The 16,572-nt window shown below is 46.1% G+C and overlaps 1 protein-coding gene across 1 annotated transcript in view; it reads right to left on the minus strand.

Annotated features, from left to right (window-relative positions):
- LOC149335555 (trissin receptor-like) overlaps window positions 1–16,572 on the minus strand; it is a 311,374-nt gene that overhangs the window by 121,712 nt on the left and 173,090 nt on the right. The window lies entirely within an intron of this gene.

Consider the following 16,572-nt stretch of genomic DNA (forward strand, 5'->3'; position numbering starts at 1 on the left):
AATTGTCATGTTGATGATGATGATAGCGGCTAAGAGGCATAAGTGGGGAGTTGTTTTTCTCAGCTTACTGAACGGCTTCGTCGACAGTGGTCCGTTTTGTGTCCCGAAAATGTACGCATAACTTTCATAACTGTCTAGCGACACTAACCAGAATATTTGAGCAATGGCTGTAATACCTGGGATTAGGAAAGACAAAAAAGATGTACAAATGGAAGACAGAAGAACCATTAGTGATAACGAATACAAAAAATATATATTTACAATATATTTCGGCCAGGAAGTCAGTGATGTATCTCTTATTATGCTGTCTGATATTTCTAACACGTATTATAGTGTATATACAAGGTGCCATGATGTAGGGTAATGCGTATGTGCTGTTCTTAAGATGACAGTGATAGCGACTGGTAGTGACACAGATGCACACGGTGCATCTTTCATTACGACTAATTCTCCGCCTAAGACTCATAGGGCCCCGGACGGCGCGGCGTGCTGTAAGCATATTAAGGCGAAAGACTTTAATGGCTCATTCTCCCGTCCCTCCGTCCGGCGTTACATCCAGCGCCTGGGGTGACTCGTCGACGAGCGCAGCTGCCAAAAGGTGACGTCATCTTCGTCGACAGGTGGAGCTGTCGGCGCGGCGGCGTCGAGCGCTGCTCCCGTCGTCAGTCGGAGTGCGGCAGCTAGTGGAGGAAGTTGGCTCCCAAGCGGTGCAGCGATTCCGCGCCAGGTGGACACAGTGGTGTGGTCTCAGTCATAACAAACATAAGCAGTCATTGGCAGTCGAAGTAGCGTGACAAAGGCTTTCGCCTACCGCACTTTAGGCTGCTAATGTGCCCCCACAGTTTTTTTTGAAAGACAGAAGTGGCAGTGAAATGAAGGAAGAAATTTCCCACGAAGAAGAAGCGGCTACACAAACCGACCCATTTCAGATTCTCAGTCATGACCTGTTTTGCTTTTGATGCTTAGAAAACCCTGTTTTTTTTGCGGCACAAGGCATATTGGCGACTAGGAAATCTCTCCATGCAGAAGGCGTTTTTGACTGTTTTACCATTCCTCTACTTTCTGACCTCGAGTGTTGTGGCCTGTAGTGTGAGAGGGCGCTCCCAGCGTAAAAAAAACATCTTAATCCTTATCAAAATCACCATCCTCATCATTATTATCAAAATGAGGTGCCTCTGTACAAGCGGCGGCACTACGATCCTACGGCATCAAAGCACCCTGCGAATGAATGAATGAATGAATGAATGAATGAATGAATGAATGAATGAATGAATGAATGAATGAAAAATGGTATTGAAACGCAAAATGAAAAGATGAAGCTCCGGTCACTAGCAATGGTCGTTGAGAGGGTGACATACGATAAAGCCGAAAATCTACTGCCGCAATTTTTTCTATATTATTCTTGAGCTCACTGACAGCTCATTGTAATACCTACTGTACATTTATTTATTTATGGATAGTGCAACCCCCTGTCCGGGATTTTAGCAGGATGCAAAAAGCGACAACATTTATACAAAAAGGCAAACTTAACCAATAAAAAAACTGCAGTAGCTAAAGCCCTGCTACCAGCATCAGCGGAGGTTCACCTGCGTGATAATATTTGAATTGACGCGGGAATATGATGTCCCTAAAGCAAGAAATGTTCGCTACGTTCATGATTCAGTAAGAGGTCATTACAAAGAACATCGGCGTTGCTGATCACAGCAAAAATTGCATGACCATGCGGGGAATTGTGCCATTGCAGATTGTTCTTCAAAAAGCACATCATGAAGGCCGAACAAGGGCGGCGGATATCTGGAGATTGGAAAACAGAGGTGATGAAATAAACTTATTCCGCAAATCAGTAGGAAACGCATCAAAACTACTTCGGTATTTCCTCACACCGAGGCGCATTTACATAGCTTTGTGGCAGACCCATACCCGCCTAGATGACATGAACGCAGTTGGACCTTCTTGCGAGCGCCCATCGCCCAATGAACGTGAACTTGATGTCCGTGCTCAATAGGATAACATTTTAGTGCGAAAGTACTTCTTCACGAAGTCTAACCGGCTCATTGAGCTTGTGTGAAGCTTGACCTTGAGGGCGACATTGGCGAAACCATAAACGAATAAAATAAGTACTGCCGCGACAGGGATTCGAACCCGCAGTGGCGCGAAGAGGTCAGCTAAGCTGGCCACTGCGCAAGTGCACTAGGCTGTCGGCTGTTTTTTTCTCCCCCAACCTGGTATTTATTACAATGATTGGATGTTTTATGTACATGAGCTATCTACAAACATTAACAAAACAGTGGCGCCTCAACACACATAGGCAAGGAAGCACGAGAAAAGAGCCAATTAGGAGCCCAAAGCTAATACGTCAAAACATGACACATCTAAGCAACAAAGAACTAGAAAAAAGGCAATGGACAAGACAGCACTAAGAGCATGTGCCATTTCGATTCAAACTCGTTTTGGGCATACAATTCTTCTCGGTGTACAATCATTCTATAGAAACAGTCTTTAGCAGAACCAGCAGGTTGACAATGTCTCGAGGCAGGGAAAGGAAACACGTTTGCACAACGCAGCATGAGAATCGGTTCACGACATGTGTCGCACAGGTGGTGTGCAAGTTCCCCCTCACATGCGAGAGAGTTTACATCGGCCAAACTGGCCGGTGTATTAATGACCGGCTGCGTGAGCATCATTCCTCCCTGGGGTCCGATGGCGGTGCAAACTTGCCTCGCCATTGCAATGAATGTGGCTGCTATCCTTTGTTCAGCAATGTCACCATTCTTGGCAGAGGCAAGGGAAAACAGGAGCGGGAAATACTGGAAGCATATAACATCGGTTTGTTAGGCTATGATTGTATAAGCACAACCTCGGTGCGCTTACTTGAAAAAGAATTTGCTTTTTTAGGTCGTCCACGATAGATGAGATTTCTTGTCTTTGTCTCTTTTGCTCAGTGATTAGTGATGCTGCTGTTGCGCATGCTCTGCTGGCCTTGCTCGGACCATGTATTTTCCAATAAACTTCAGTTGTTAGTCCAGTCGTTGTGGTGTGTACACTCCTCTTGTCCGTCGTCTTGTGTGATTGGTTTTTTTTCCGTTGATAATGTCGGTCCATCATGCGTGTTTTCCATAGGCTGTGTAATCAAATTCAAAATAACATGTCTAAGGGCAACGTAATCGCAACATATTTTAACGAAAGGAGAAACTCTTTGTGAGGATACTGCGAAATAAAACAAAGCAGGTAAAAAACAAATATCTGGTTACCTATACAATGTATAGCAATGTTGCTCTTAGCATTCAAGAATTCAGCCTGTGCCATTAAATCCCTGTTTCCCTGTCTCGTACATAGGATTAGACAAACAAAAAAACACAGATACACCAATTTACGCAATGTGGAGTGGTGCTATTCTTACAAATTAGCATACATCTCTAAGTCCATGCTGCGTTGCCCTGTTTCACGCAGTAAGAAAGACAGGAGCGTCGACTCCAAAGCGTCATAATGTTACCAACCACCAATAGCGAGTGCGGTATTGAGCTTTGCGCTGGCCTCTTCGCCTCAGCTACCCTTCGCTCACGGACGCTGCTTTGTGCGCACTTTCCTCCTTTCACTATCCTCATTGACGAAACAGCCACATGACTTGCCACTTGTCGACAGTGCCGCAAAACGAAAGGCTGTGGTGACCAGCGGCGCAGCACGCGCAGTCGACTCACCAGTGAAGCGTGACGAAGCCGATGACAACCACGAGGCATGCCACTGCGCATGCGCGCAATAGGAGAGAAAGCGTTGGCGCTGCAGGCACCATGGAAACCACAAACGCCGAAGCAGTAGCGCGGCGGTAGCCGTGAAACATGGAGGAAGGAAAGAACTCAGCAGCAGCGGTTACGTCACATTTTTTGAAGCCACTCCCCCCTGCCCCCCCTACTTGGCCGCTATCTCGGCACGCTTGCGCATGCGCAGCAGGTAACGTAGCAGACGACGCCGCTGCGCTCCGCGTTACCATTGGCTGTGCCGTCGACCAAAGTCTCCCAGCAGTCCTTGCGAAAGCACGTGACTTCCGTCAAACTTTTTGGATTGCAGCTTGGATAGCGAGGGCCTCTCCTGACCTTTCCTTCCTCCATTCCGTTGAAGCATTCTAACAGCGCCAAAGCCTAATTCGAGAGCCGCCTATCAGATGCCCCATAAAGCTTCATCCGAAGTGCAAAAATTGATCCCCGCTTATCATCGTAGTCGGCGCTCCTTTCTATCTAACTCCGTATCCTGGACTGAGAGCTAGTGTTCGTAAAACCTTACTAGACCTAGAGCGTATTGATTTAAATGCGCCTGGTATCTAAGCCCTTATATTCCCCACTGAGTTGTCGCCTCCAGACAAAAATCGATATACCGACAGCGATAAATCAAACGCGAACTAAAGGTAAGAATACATTAGGTGCTGGAGAGGAAGTACAGACAAGATCCATTAAAGCACCCTAAGACCCATTTTTACACGTCTGAAAAGAAAATTTGCTGCTCCAGTATTCAGTGTTGCACAAGTAAGTGAATTTCGTTTCGCTATTCGCGTTTTAATTTTCTAGTTCGCGATCAATTTCAGACTCCCAGCATATATATGATGTGCAGATAGAACCCCTCCCTCCCGTTAAATGTTTGAAATCTCCAAACTATTCATTGAAATGTAAATCATGTCCACAACGTTCAGAGGACTTTCCGCTCTTCGCGCACATCTCTGTCGATACACGATAATAGAAGTGGCCAGAAACAGTTCATTCGAAGCCCTGTTTCGTTTTAGTTCAGCTGCCATTGTAGAAAACTTTTCCGCTTTTGTATTAAATAAACGGTTTCTCCAACCGCCTTTTTTTCCCCTGTACAATCATCACCAATTGCGTACCTACGTGCCACGGAGGTAGCTCTGCGGATAATCTCCCCTAATGCTGCTGAAGGCACGTACCTAGATGCAGCCCTCAGGCAGCCTTTTTTTCAGAGAGAGAGGATTATTTACAATAGCTACTCCCCTGATTAATGACCCTTTTGCCAGCAAATTTGCACTGGGGGAGGGGGAGAGTGGAGGAAGAGAGCAGAAGAAAGTAGTGATGATGATGACGATGACGATGTCCTCAGGCTTAATGGAAAGAAAGTGGGGAAAAAAATTCAGGGGCCACTTTGACTGTGTAAAGTGCGTAGAGGCGAAAGCGTTTTCAGCACCACTTTGACTGCTTCTGTGGCACTGGTGGCGTCACATGTAATTGAGCAGTAATTACTAAGTGGTGACAAATCACCAATTAATGGTTACTTACTGATTAATGCCTGGATACTAATTAACTGCTAATTAATGACGCTTAAGCTTCGCCTTTAGGAGTGGAACGCGACAGCGTGTTCTAGCGTTGCCAGGGAGTCCACTGAACGCCACCACCCACTCGGCGCGATGCGTTTCCCTTTGAACGCAGTGCTTTTTGAGGAAACGAAATGGCGCAGTAATTCTCTGTCATCTCGGTGGACACCTGAACCACACCGTAGAGGAAGGGAGGAAGTGGGAGTGAAAGAAGAAAGACAAAGATGGGCCGTAATGAAGAAAATGAAAATTGTATTTGAGGAAGGGAAATTACGCAGTAACGGTCTCACATATCTCGGTGGACACCCGTGAAAATTCAGGGCGGCACTTTTTTGATCTAAAGTGCGGTCACTGATGTGTGGTTAAGATGTTAAGCTTCGCCTCTAAGTTGAACGCGACAGCGTCTTGAAACGCTGCCAGAGTCCATAGAACGCCATCGCCCATTCGGTTCTACGCCTCGCTCGTCGGTAAATTGGTTTTTGAGGGAAGGAAATGTATCTGTCTCTCATATCTCGGTGGACACCTAAACCTCGCCGGAAGGGAAGGGAGGAGGATGGGAGCGAAGACACGCGCGCCTTTGTTCATTCCTAACCATCGAGCTGGCATGGCGGAGTGGATAGCATGCTCGCATGCTATCCACTCCGCCATGCCAGCTCGATGGTTTGGAATAAACAAAGGCGCGTCTAGTGAATACGGTGCCTTCGCTCCCTCCCATCCTCCTCCCTTCCCTTCCCGCGAGGTTTAGGTGTCCACCAAGATATGAGAGACAGATACATTTCCTTTCCTCAAAAACCAATTTACCGACGAGCGATGCGTAGAACCGAACGGGCGATGGCGTTCTATGGACTCCCTGGCAGCGTTGCAAGACGCTGTCCCGTTCCACTCTTAGAGGCGAAGCTTAACATCTTAACCACACATCAGTGACCGTACTTTAGATTAAAAAAAGTGCCCCCCCCCCCCCCCCCCCCCCCCCTGAATTTTGACGGGTGTCCACCGAGATATGTGAGACAGTTCCTGCGTAATTTCCTTTCCTCAAATACAATTTTCATTTTCTCCATTACGGGCCCTCTTTGTCTTTCTTCTTTCACTCCCACTTCCTCCCTTCCTCTACGGTGCGGTTCAGGTGTCCACCGAGATGGCAGAGAATTACTGCGCCATTTCCTTTCCTCAAAAAACTTTGCGTTCAAAGGGCAAGGCATTGCGCTGAACGGATGGTGGCGGTCCGTGGACTCCCTGGCAGCGCTACAACACGCTGTCGCGTTCCGCTCCTAAAGGCGAAGCTTAAGCGTAATTAATTAGCAGTTAATTAGTATTCAGGAATTATTCAGTAATTAACCATTAATTTGTGATTTGTCACCACTTAGTAATTAGCACTCAATTATATGTGACGCCACCAGTGCCACAGAAGCAGTCAAAGTGGTGCTGAAAACGCCTTCGCCTCTACGCACTTTAGGACAGTCAAAGTGCCCCCTGAACTTTTTCCTCCTCTCCACTCACAGAGGTGCAAGTGCTTTCATCAAAGATAAAAACTCTGGCTTAGCGTTCTCGCTAACATAGGTGACAGGTTTGAACAGACACTGTTCATCCAGGCCGAGAGCTCAGCCGATTTGTTTTGACTTGAATAGCAGTAAAACAGTGAAGGACAGAAGTCATTTCGCCTGGCTTGTCTGTGATGGCAGAGCAGCTGGAAGAGCACTGCTAGAGGACCAGACTGTGCGTAAAAAAAAAGATTGTTTCTTTCGCTTGCTTTTTTCTTGTTTTTAATATGCGGTACACCGTCTTCATTTCACGATTAGAACAGCCCGGCAAACAAAGAGACCAGGTGAAATAGACAAACAAGAAACACCAAACAGCAAAGAAAACTCGTTGTTTTGATATCGACGGCAATCGCCGACAACGAGCTCACGGACCCACAGACACCTGTTGCAGGCGGCCACGTTAGACAGATACCGTCAGAGCAGCTAATAATAGACAAGGTAAAATAATACCCTCGGCTCATTGTGTAATGATCAATATTTTGAGCTCGTTCTTTCGCGAAAATTATAGCTATCGATATTCTAACTCGTTTTTACATGGGAGCATAGTGTCAATAACGGAAACCTTGTTTGATCGATCTATAAATCAATCAGTCGACACCCGTGTGACCATGCAAAATTAATGAGGCTAACATCTTTGCTGTATCGACATGGACTGTCGCTAAGCAACGCTGCGCGATGTGCTTGGCAAGGGATCTCCACCTCATGAAGATTAAGAAGCGAGAACGCCTAACGCGCCTTACACAATGAAAGAAACTCAACTAAGCTCGAAATTCACGCACATTCGTCGCGGAAGAAGATCACAAAAAGCGTAGAGAAATAAAATGAACGTAAATTTGCCAGTGTAGCAAACAAATTGAGCACATCGCATTAATCATGGCACACCAGGTACTACTTTATCAACGAAGTGTAAGCCATAGACTGTGCTGTCTGGAGCAGGTCTTCTTACAAGCTTTTTCCCGTACTTTCATGATGTGCGTGATGCAGGCTTTCATGTTTTTTTTCTTCTTTTTCAGTATCTTCGCGTGTATGCGCACGCGCATGCTTAGTGTTTGTGTGTGCTGATGGCGCTTCCTGAGAGCTCACAAAAGAGCTAACTTCCTCTCGGCACTCGACGAGGCCCGTCAGAGTGCAATCAAGGCGCTTTGTTAGCGAGGAGTGCGAGTTACCTTGGCGCGATAGCTCACAAAGTTTTCGCTAACCACCCGAACAGTGTTGGAAAGTTGTGCTTACAGGAAAGAGCGCGGTTAATCGAGAAAGGAGCGTGGAATCAGGCTGCGTCGTCATTATCTGCGCACGCCAAACCCGTATACTATCCTCTGATAATAAGAGGTGATGTGCTTTACTGAGAACTTTTCCTTTTATTATAGATTTTTAATTCTTTATCTTAGCCAGGGTGTATCATTTAGTTAACTATTTTTATATTTATTTTCGTGCTCTAAGCAAACCCATTCGTATCTCCATCGTCATATGCAGTAATCTCAGTACCGACCAGGTCTGAACTGTTTCCTTACGCAGTACCTCAGTCCTAGAAAACGACAGAACCGGGCCCACAATACGTCATAATGTTTCGCCATTTTCGCATATGTACAGAAATTTTCTGTACTATTTAAGTGTTTTTCTGTCGCACTGCAGCAGATTTCTATAGCAATTTTAATAGCTCTGTCGTTACGACAAGGGAAAGAACAGACGTGCAGAAATTTTTTTTCTAACTACAATATTTGTAGCGTCACAGCAAGGTCATGACCAAAAATAGTACAAAAAATCTGTCTTAACGACAGAACCTTTCTTGTTCTGGTTTTCGACCGGGTCTCATCAGTCTCCAACCTAGTCATACCGCCAGCGGCCCTGTGTCAGCTCATCAAGTGGTTTACCTACTCTGATTGCGCCGATACATGCAATGCTTTTTCACTAAAAAATCTAATACGGCACACAATCTTCAGTACATATTTATGAGGGCAGTCTTCGTTGAATAAAAAATGCCTCTTCTTCGAGAAACAAGGCTTGAAAACAATAAGATTCCCTATGTTTTCCTTTTCGTTTTACCTCTTCGATTAAACTTCGCTAACACGCCAAAAAGTGAGGCAAAGAGAGAAAAAAAATAGCATGGTTACAATGCCCAGGGCCGTTCATCATTTCAATGGGTACATTTTTTGTCGCAGTTTAGAGCGAAAATGTAGAACAAAAGGTCAGCTTTCATCAAAATATAGAAGTGCGTTGATAATATTAAACCAGTACCACGCTACTCAATACAACAGTAGCGTTTAGAACTGGGCTGATTCGTTATGTCTATAATTTTGTACCTTCGGGTTGTTGAGAAAAATTGCCTGGTCTGTGGGTAATCCAACTAAGAACACCGACACGGAGGACTTGCACATCAGTGTCCTGTGTTCGTTTCAATATTTTCAGCCGACGCTTCTTAAACTTCTTAAATAGCACGAAGCTACAAGGCTGTATTGCACAGAACAAACAGGCTCATTACAAGATTGGGACAGATGGGTAAACCATACGTGTCATATGCTTGCAAAGCACGACCAATGCAGGTGGTGAAATTCACTTCCAGGCAGCGTTGTTATTAATTCCGGTGAGATTACAGTTCTTAGCAAAGGAGCTGGTTTTCTTGGCTTGTTTGAGTTTCCATAAGTAATTATAACGCAATCTTCTGTCATGTTTTAAAGGTATTAAGAATGCGTCATGCGGAACGGAAGAAAATTAAAACAAAAACACGCGCGAGAAATAATTCTCGAAATAATAAGTCCTGCAGGTTCCACTGGGCGCATCCCGGAAGGAAAACAGCGCCTAGGTACGGCAGCTAGATTGTTAGAAACGAAAAGGAAGACATAGAAGCTAATAAAGGACTCTCCTCAATCCCTCGCACTAATATTTCGCCTTTTTAACTTTGATAAAGTAAATGCAGATGATAAAAAGAACCCGCTGCATGCATACCTCAGTCGTAATTAACTTTATTTTTCTTCCTCATCATCGAAGAGGGTTTAAAACCGCGGGACTACAAATACGGTACCACCGGTGAGCCTTGGACAAACTCATCTCCGGGATTACGAGAGGAAACAGGGCATGCCAGTAAGAAAAAAACTTATCCCAGCTATGTAATTCCAGTCAACTATACGGCACGTGCGGAAGCAGTTGTACTGCGGACTAATTAGATAATCTGAGGGTCGATCTCGTGGAGCTTCCTTCATTTCGAAAACCGACCTTTCGAAAATGTAAAGGGTGAAAGAAATCAAAAGGGCTGCGTATTATTATATTCATTCCTATATATCCTGTATGATCTCATATGTATATAATATATATTGTCATAAAGCCTAGAGCAAATTCTTTACTTTTTTTTCCTTCGGAGAAATGAAAACAACAAAAGGCGCGAATCCAATTAAGTCGCTGTCAAATTAGACCAACACACGAATAAGCGGAAGATGGAACTGTACTATTCATAGAGCGTGCCTCACGACCACTGGCATTCCGAGACCGAAATTAATGTGACAATACCCGTGCATGCATCATAACGATATATTGCCTACGTAGAGAACTATGGATCCCCAACACAACGGAGATAGACCTTCTCCGTGTAAAAGAACAGCGTAGTGTTTTAGGCACGTCATTCGATTCAGCGAGTCAAGTAAAAGCATGCATCATATACGGAAAAGAGGATCCAAAATCGTAGCCTTTCCCTAGACTTCTCGCTTCGGCATTGTTCCGCTTCTGTGAAGTAAAGAGTGCAGTCTTAGGCACGCTTTTTTTCAAAGCGCATTTCTTACTTAAGACACACGAGCAACCTTCTACTTCAATATAGCAAAATTTCTTTGAAAGGTAGTAAATATTTCGATTTGTTATAGGAAAGTTCTGATAACTCTCTTTTAAGTATCAAGGGGACTAAAAGATGCACAACGGAGAGTAAAATCTGGGCGTAGTAAATGGGACGTGAAAGCGTTTGGTTTGGTTTAGTTTATTGGGTTTAACGTCCCAAAGCGACTCAGGCTATGAGAGACGCCTGAGTCGCTTTGAGGCGTTAAACCCCATAAACTAAACCAAACCAAATGTTTTCACGTCTCATTTACTACGCCCAGATTTTGCTCTCCGTTGTGCATCTTTTAGTCTCCTTGATACTTAAAAGAGAGTTATCAGAACTTTCCTATATACAAAACGATATATTTACTCATATTTACCTTTTTTATATGAGTTATCTGCTCAAGTGATTCGTTTCTCCCATACCAGAGTTTTAGCAGAAACTACGCCAAAGTCTGCTATTTAACTTTTCGAAATTCATATTTTTGTTGGCGATAACTCCCAGTACAAGATGTCAGTATCTATTAGCATGCTCTATAATTAGGGTAGAAAGCCCTATCATTGCTTATCATTTTGGCATAAGATTGTTTGAAAATTCTTAGTTTGTTCAAGAATTACTTCACATAGAGCAGTACCGCACGAGACAAAAAGAGCAAATCGTGTAATTCAATCAGCGTTTCCGAAGACGTATTCAGAATCATAGGAGACAGCGCTCAAACTGCGAGATACAACAAAATCACCAACGCAATGTGCACAGAAATCAGCTCACTTTGTGGTAACCAAAACGCATTTTTTACGCGAAGTTATTAGTTAATCACGTTTAGTCCGTAAATAGCATTTCCTAGATGTATTTGCTTTTGCGTCCAGAATCTGCCCCGCAGATTTTAACGCATGAGGTAGTGGTGGGCTGCGGTCCAGTTTCGATCATTGGAAACTAGTTAGCATGCGCTTAGGAAGATAAACAGCGACATGGGAAATTTATTCAAGATCCACAAATAGCAGCAAAGCAATGTGGTGTAAAATTTAAGTGATAATTAAAAACGCACAAGCGCACACTTGCAAGCACACAAAACACTCAAAAGCTGCTTAAGCATGCAAGAGTCACAACCAGTTTTCTTTTCTGGAGCATCGAAATCAAATCAGAACTACAGCAGTACGAGTTCATCCAGAAAAACTTCTAAACAATTCAGGAGCGCGTAGGCGTGCGCGGTGATGAACTCACGAACGACTATACAGCCGTGGTTCACCAGAAACAAAGAAGTAGAAGAGTGAATAGGATTTGATGAAGCGCGGAAATGCAACTGTTCTCTTCAGAAATTATTGCGCGAAATTTAAACAAATGAACGACTAAAATAAATGAACCCTGATCAACATTCACAAGCCTCACTTGATCTGCTTTTTTGTCATTTCAATATATTGCTCCTTTCTTCAATACGTTGGTGTCAATATAGTATAGATACTATAAACCACAGGCGTTTCCTGATATAACCGAAATCAATAATAACACAGAGACATCAAAAGGATCACTTCAACATATCTCGACGCCTCTTTGTGCTTATCGTTCTAAGCGTTTAGCGCAGCAAAAAAAAAACTGACACAGTAGGCACATTCCGCAAATTTGAAAATGAAACTGCCCACAGCAAATTCTTGCGATCTCTCGCACATTTAGGATATTGCTCATGCTGAGCCCATTGCTTCCGTCAAAAGAAAACAAATACACAAGGTTTTCGCATTTCACCTGCATGATTAGCAGTGCATTGAATACCCGAAGCAACAAGACAGATTTTATGTAACCAAGAGTCATGACACCTTCGACGCGTTTCATTCATTTCTAAATTCCGCACTAGACCATTTAAGAGAAAACAATGGCAACAATGTCTAAAAAAATAACTACGAAGACTTTCAAAACCAATATAGGTGTTAATACTTTGGCCCAGGACTTTAAGAAGGTTTTTCACAGACTACGAAGCAACAGAGTATGATTTGCCGCGTTTACAGAAGGACTGGTATGGCCTGTTGTGCTGGCGCCCATATTTCGCTGGCTGGCCTCTCTGGAAACCAGCGCTGCGCGCCCGCCGTCGCTCAAAGCAGGCCCGGACTCTCTCGGACATGTCGCGGCTTGCAGCGTGAATCACCCGCCTCGCCGGCGCCTGGGACGGACCCTTCCTCCTTCCCCTCCTATCCGTCGGTTCGAACAACTGCGACGCTTTGTGGCCGCCCGTTCCTGTCGGCAAGCCTTCGACGGCCGGGCGCCTCCCGACTATTCGTCTAATTTGAACGGTGGTCAGTGCCGTGACCTGATTGGAGGATTTGAACTGCTGGCTGCCGTAACGGACACCGGTGGCTATAAAAACGGACCCGCGCTGAATCCGAGCAGCAAACGGGCAGCAGAAGAGCCATCACGCCGGAGCTACGCTCGCCGCCGGGGCCGCCCTTCTTCTTTGTGCTAGCCCATGGTGCTCTTGGCCCTTGTATCGTGTAAAAGCCCTTGTACATACTGTACATAAAATTAATTTCACTCACCGTCGCCTCGACCGTTTCCTGGCTAGGACACCCAGTCCCAACAGTGGTGGCAGCGGTGGGATGCCAAAGTCCCAACAGGCCCTAGCCACCCTCCAGCTTGCTTCTACTTCAACGCAGCATTTCATCAAAACACAAGACGGCAACGTTTTCAAATGTGAAAGTTCAATATAATAAATATAGTAAGCTGCACCATATCTTCCCTGTTTTAACCGTGATGTCTCACCCCACGAAGTTTCGCTGCTCACCTGACTAAGCAATTCCCTGTCAAACGTGTCGAAAAACTGCGATTATTATCAGGCTGAAAGCAGCCCCAGTAAAGATGAACTATTCCCCGTTTGCAGCTGTCTCGCTAACCGTGCGACCTCACAAGCAAAATTGCTATAGCAAGACAAAAAAAAAAAATTACCGACGATTACGTTACTTCCTAATGCGAAATTTGAGCGCAGCAAATAAGCTGTTTCACCTTTTCGATAGATTGAGGCAAAGAAATCGAGCAACACATGTATGCGCTATCACAGAATTTTAAGCATGAAATGCTTTTAGCTCCCGTTGTCGGCAGTGTGGTGACGTCACGCCGAGACCGAGAGCAAACATCCGGGCTCTAAAACGAGAACATCCGGGCACCGTACGAGACTTAACGAGATTTAACGAGACTCTCTAAGCCCTCCTACGCGACCGGCATGCAAGCGCCGGTTGGTCTCCAAACGAGACAAAAAATAACTGCTGCCAGTGCCTTCTCAATGTTTATCCAGATATCAGTGGAGCTGTGGGTTTGATAATGCACGGAATTATAATTTCCGATTTCTAATAACGCATGCAAAAAGCACATAAATGCCATGTTGCACTTCGTTGTCGTACGTGATCCGGGGGAGAAGCGCTGCGTTCAAAGGGCAAGGCATCGCGCCGAACGGGTGGTGGCGTTCCTCCCTTCCTTTACGGTGCGGTTCGGGTGTCCACCGAGATGGCAGAGAATTACTGCGCCATTTCCTTTCCTCAAAAAACCTTGCGTTCAAATGGCAAGGCATCGCGCTGAACGGGTGGTGGCGTTCCTCCCTTCCTGTACGGTGCGGTTCGGGTGTCCACCGAGATGACATTAGGCCCGTAAACATTTCATGCTTACTCGGAGGACTTCCATCGGTCGTCTCGCTCATGGCTCAGAAAGAACTGGCAGATAATTTCGCAGTGGCGAACGGCAGCGGCAATTTCGGCTCGGGCGGTGCACATATACAGATCCGCCGCCACCGATCTGGCTCTCTGATTGCCACCGCACAGGGCGAACGGCAGCGGCAATTTCGGCTCGGGCGGTGCACATATACAGATCCGCCGCCACCGATCTGGCTCTCTGATTGCCACCGCACAGGGGTTGCATTGGAGGAGGAGCGAAGAAAGGAATTAAGTTCGAGCCGGCGCTTTGACAACCGGAGACTCGCAGGAAGAGGGGGGAGGGGGGCGGCGTGTACACCCAGCGGCAAACGATGGGGGCAGAAGCGCGCGCAGCAAGCGGACAACACGATAAAGGGAGGAGGGAAGAGATAGCAGCGACTGACTGATGCCGCTGACGCCGATAGTGAGTCAACCCCAGCTGCGGATGAAAGGGGGCGGAGCTGGTTACGAGGCCGACGCCGACGACAACGCCGAGGACGACGCGAAACCCAGGAACGGACGCCAAAGAGCTGCGCTCTAAAACAAAGGGTTCCCTCAAGAAACAGGTGCAATATACACCTTTGCGCCAAACTAATCCCACTAATCCGAGCTCCGAGCCTAGGGTAATGCGAGGATTCTAACACCTGAGTAGTGCCGAGCTAGATGTTGTTGCAGCCTCTCACTTCTCCATCTGCCCTTTATTTTTAGGTCCATTCATAAACACTAAGTTCTTTTGCGAACTCCACTGCGAGACAACGCTTCCTTTATACTCGCTTCCTTAAGCTTTCAAATCCACACTTCATATCTGTCTCAAGGATTCTCGAACCCCGCAAGAGCTATTCGTATGATAATAAAAGCAGCGGGAGTAGCGTTTATTGCCGTGGGCGCGCATTCATATGTAGATTAAGAAAGAAGAAACGATCTAGTGTAACTCTTTATGCTAACACCTTCCACGCAGCACTCCGTTTGCCTGGGGGTGCAAACGATAATGCTCCCAAGCCGTTTCTTCTCCAATACTAACTCCAGCCCGCATGGCGCGGAGTCCGCTCTTGCAAGGACAGCTCTTTGGTAAACATCGCCAGCGCACGTGCAAGCGATCGAAGCGCTCTCCACCTTACGCAAGCCAAGCGTGCGAAAAAAAAAACTGAATGGGAGGAAAGCGATGCAAAGGTGCGGAACGAAGACGATATTCGCATCACTAGATGGCGCGCAGGAGAGTGCCAGGAGTCCTCATAACTTTCCGCGGGACATGGGTGTAATGCAATCTCAATTATGCGAGCCACACGGAGCATCTTGTGCTACATAGGTAGGTGGCGCTGGAGGTACGCGCAGAATTTGCATCAGTAACAAGGAGAAATAACAATACGGAATAAAATAGCGCCCCCGGGGCAAAAGCCTGCTTTCCATAGCGTGCGGCAGCCTCTCCTAGCTTCATACCCTCGGCAAAGCGGAGGGTCTTAGAAACTAGGGAACGGTACTCCGATGGCTTCGCGGCTTCTTAGTCGAGCATACCGATGCGTGCCTTCGGCTTCGACAATATCTTCGCTTGCTGTGAACAGAGCGTTTTCTGTGTACCCTTTAAAGCGATTTTTTTTATTCAGCATTCTTATTTTTTCCTGACCAGCGTCAATACCAGCGACTCTCTGAAGTGCAAAAAGCAACGCACGTCTCTGAGTTTCGCAACCCCTTGCGACATGCTTGAGCGATCCGATTCCGGCTTGAGTGATGTCTGAAGACGTCCTTTCGTGTCGTTGAAGAGGCAACACGACGCAGTCACCTCGCACTGACTCCCTGCCGGCGAACATGAAATTAATATTCTCTACTTATCTCTGAGAGGCCTTTGAGTTTGCATTCACGAAAGCCTAACTTCGGGTACTTTCAGGGAAGTTCACCGGTTTAGCAACAGCTGTTGTTCCATTCCAGACGCATGAGTTGGTTGGTTGGTTGGCCTCAAGTAGAATGGCACATACCCACTGCGGGGGGTGGCCAAGACACAGGCGGTGAACACGCATGAGTTCTATGTGACACTGAACGACCTCTTTCCTTCTCTTCCTCCCAGGCCCCTGTACCCAGGTACTGCAAATGCCTCAGAGAATAAGGTATTTCGATGCCCCTGTCACATAGGCAGAGAAAGGTCTCAGAGAATCTTTTCTTTCAGTTCAAACGTGCATGGTGCACGTCTACACAACACAAGTTTCATGTCTTTACCGCAAAGGGCCTTGGAGGCGAAGACGGCCGCCCGAGGCCTATGAAGCCCAA

The sequence above is a fragment of the Amblyomma mixtum genome, chromosome 7 (genome assembly GCF_055824585.1).
Source record: "Amblyomma mixtum isolate Tamu chromosome 7, ASM5582458v1, whole genome shotgun sequence".
NCBI classification, from domain to species: Eukaryota; Metazoa; Arthropoda; class Arachnida; order Ixodida; family Ixodidae; genus Amblyomma; species Amblyomma mixtum.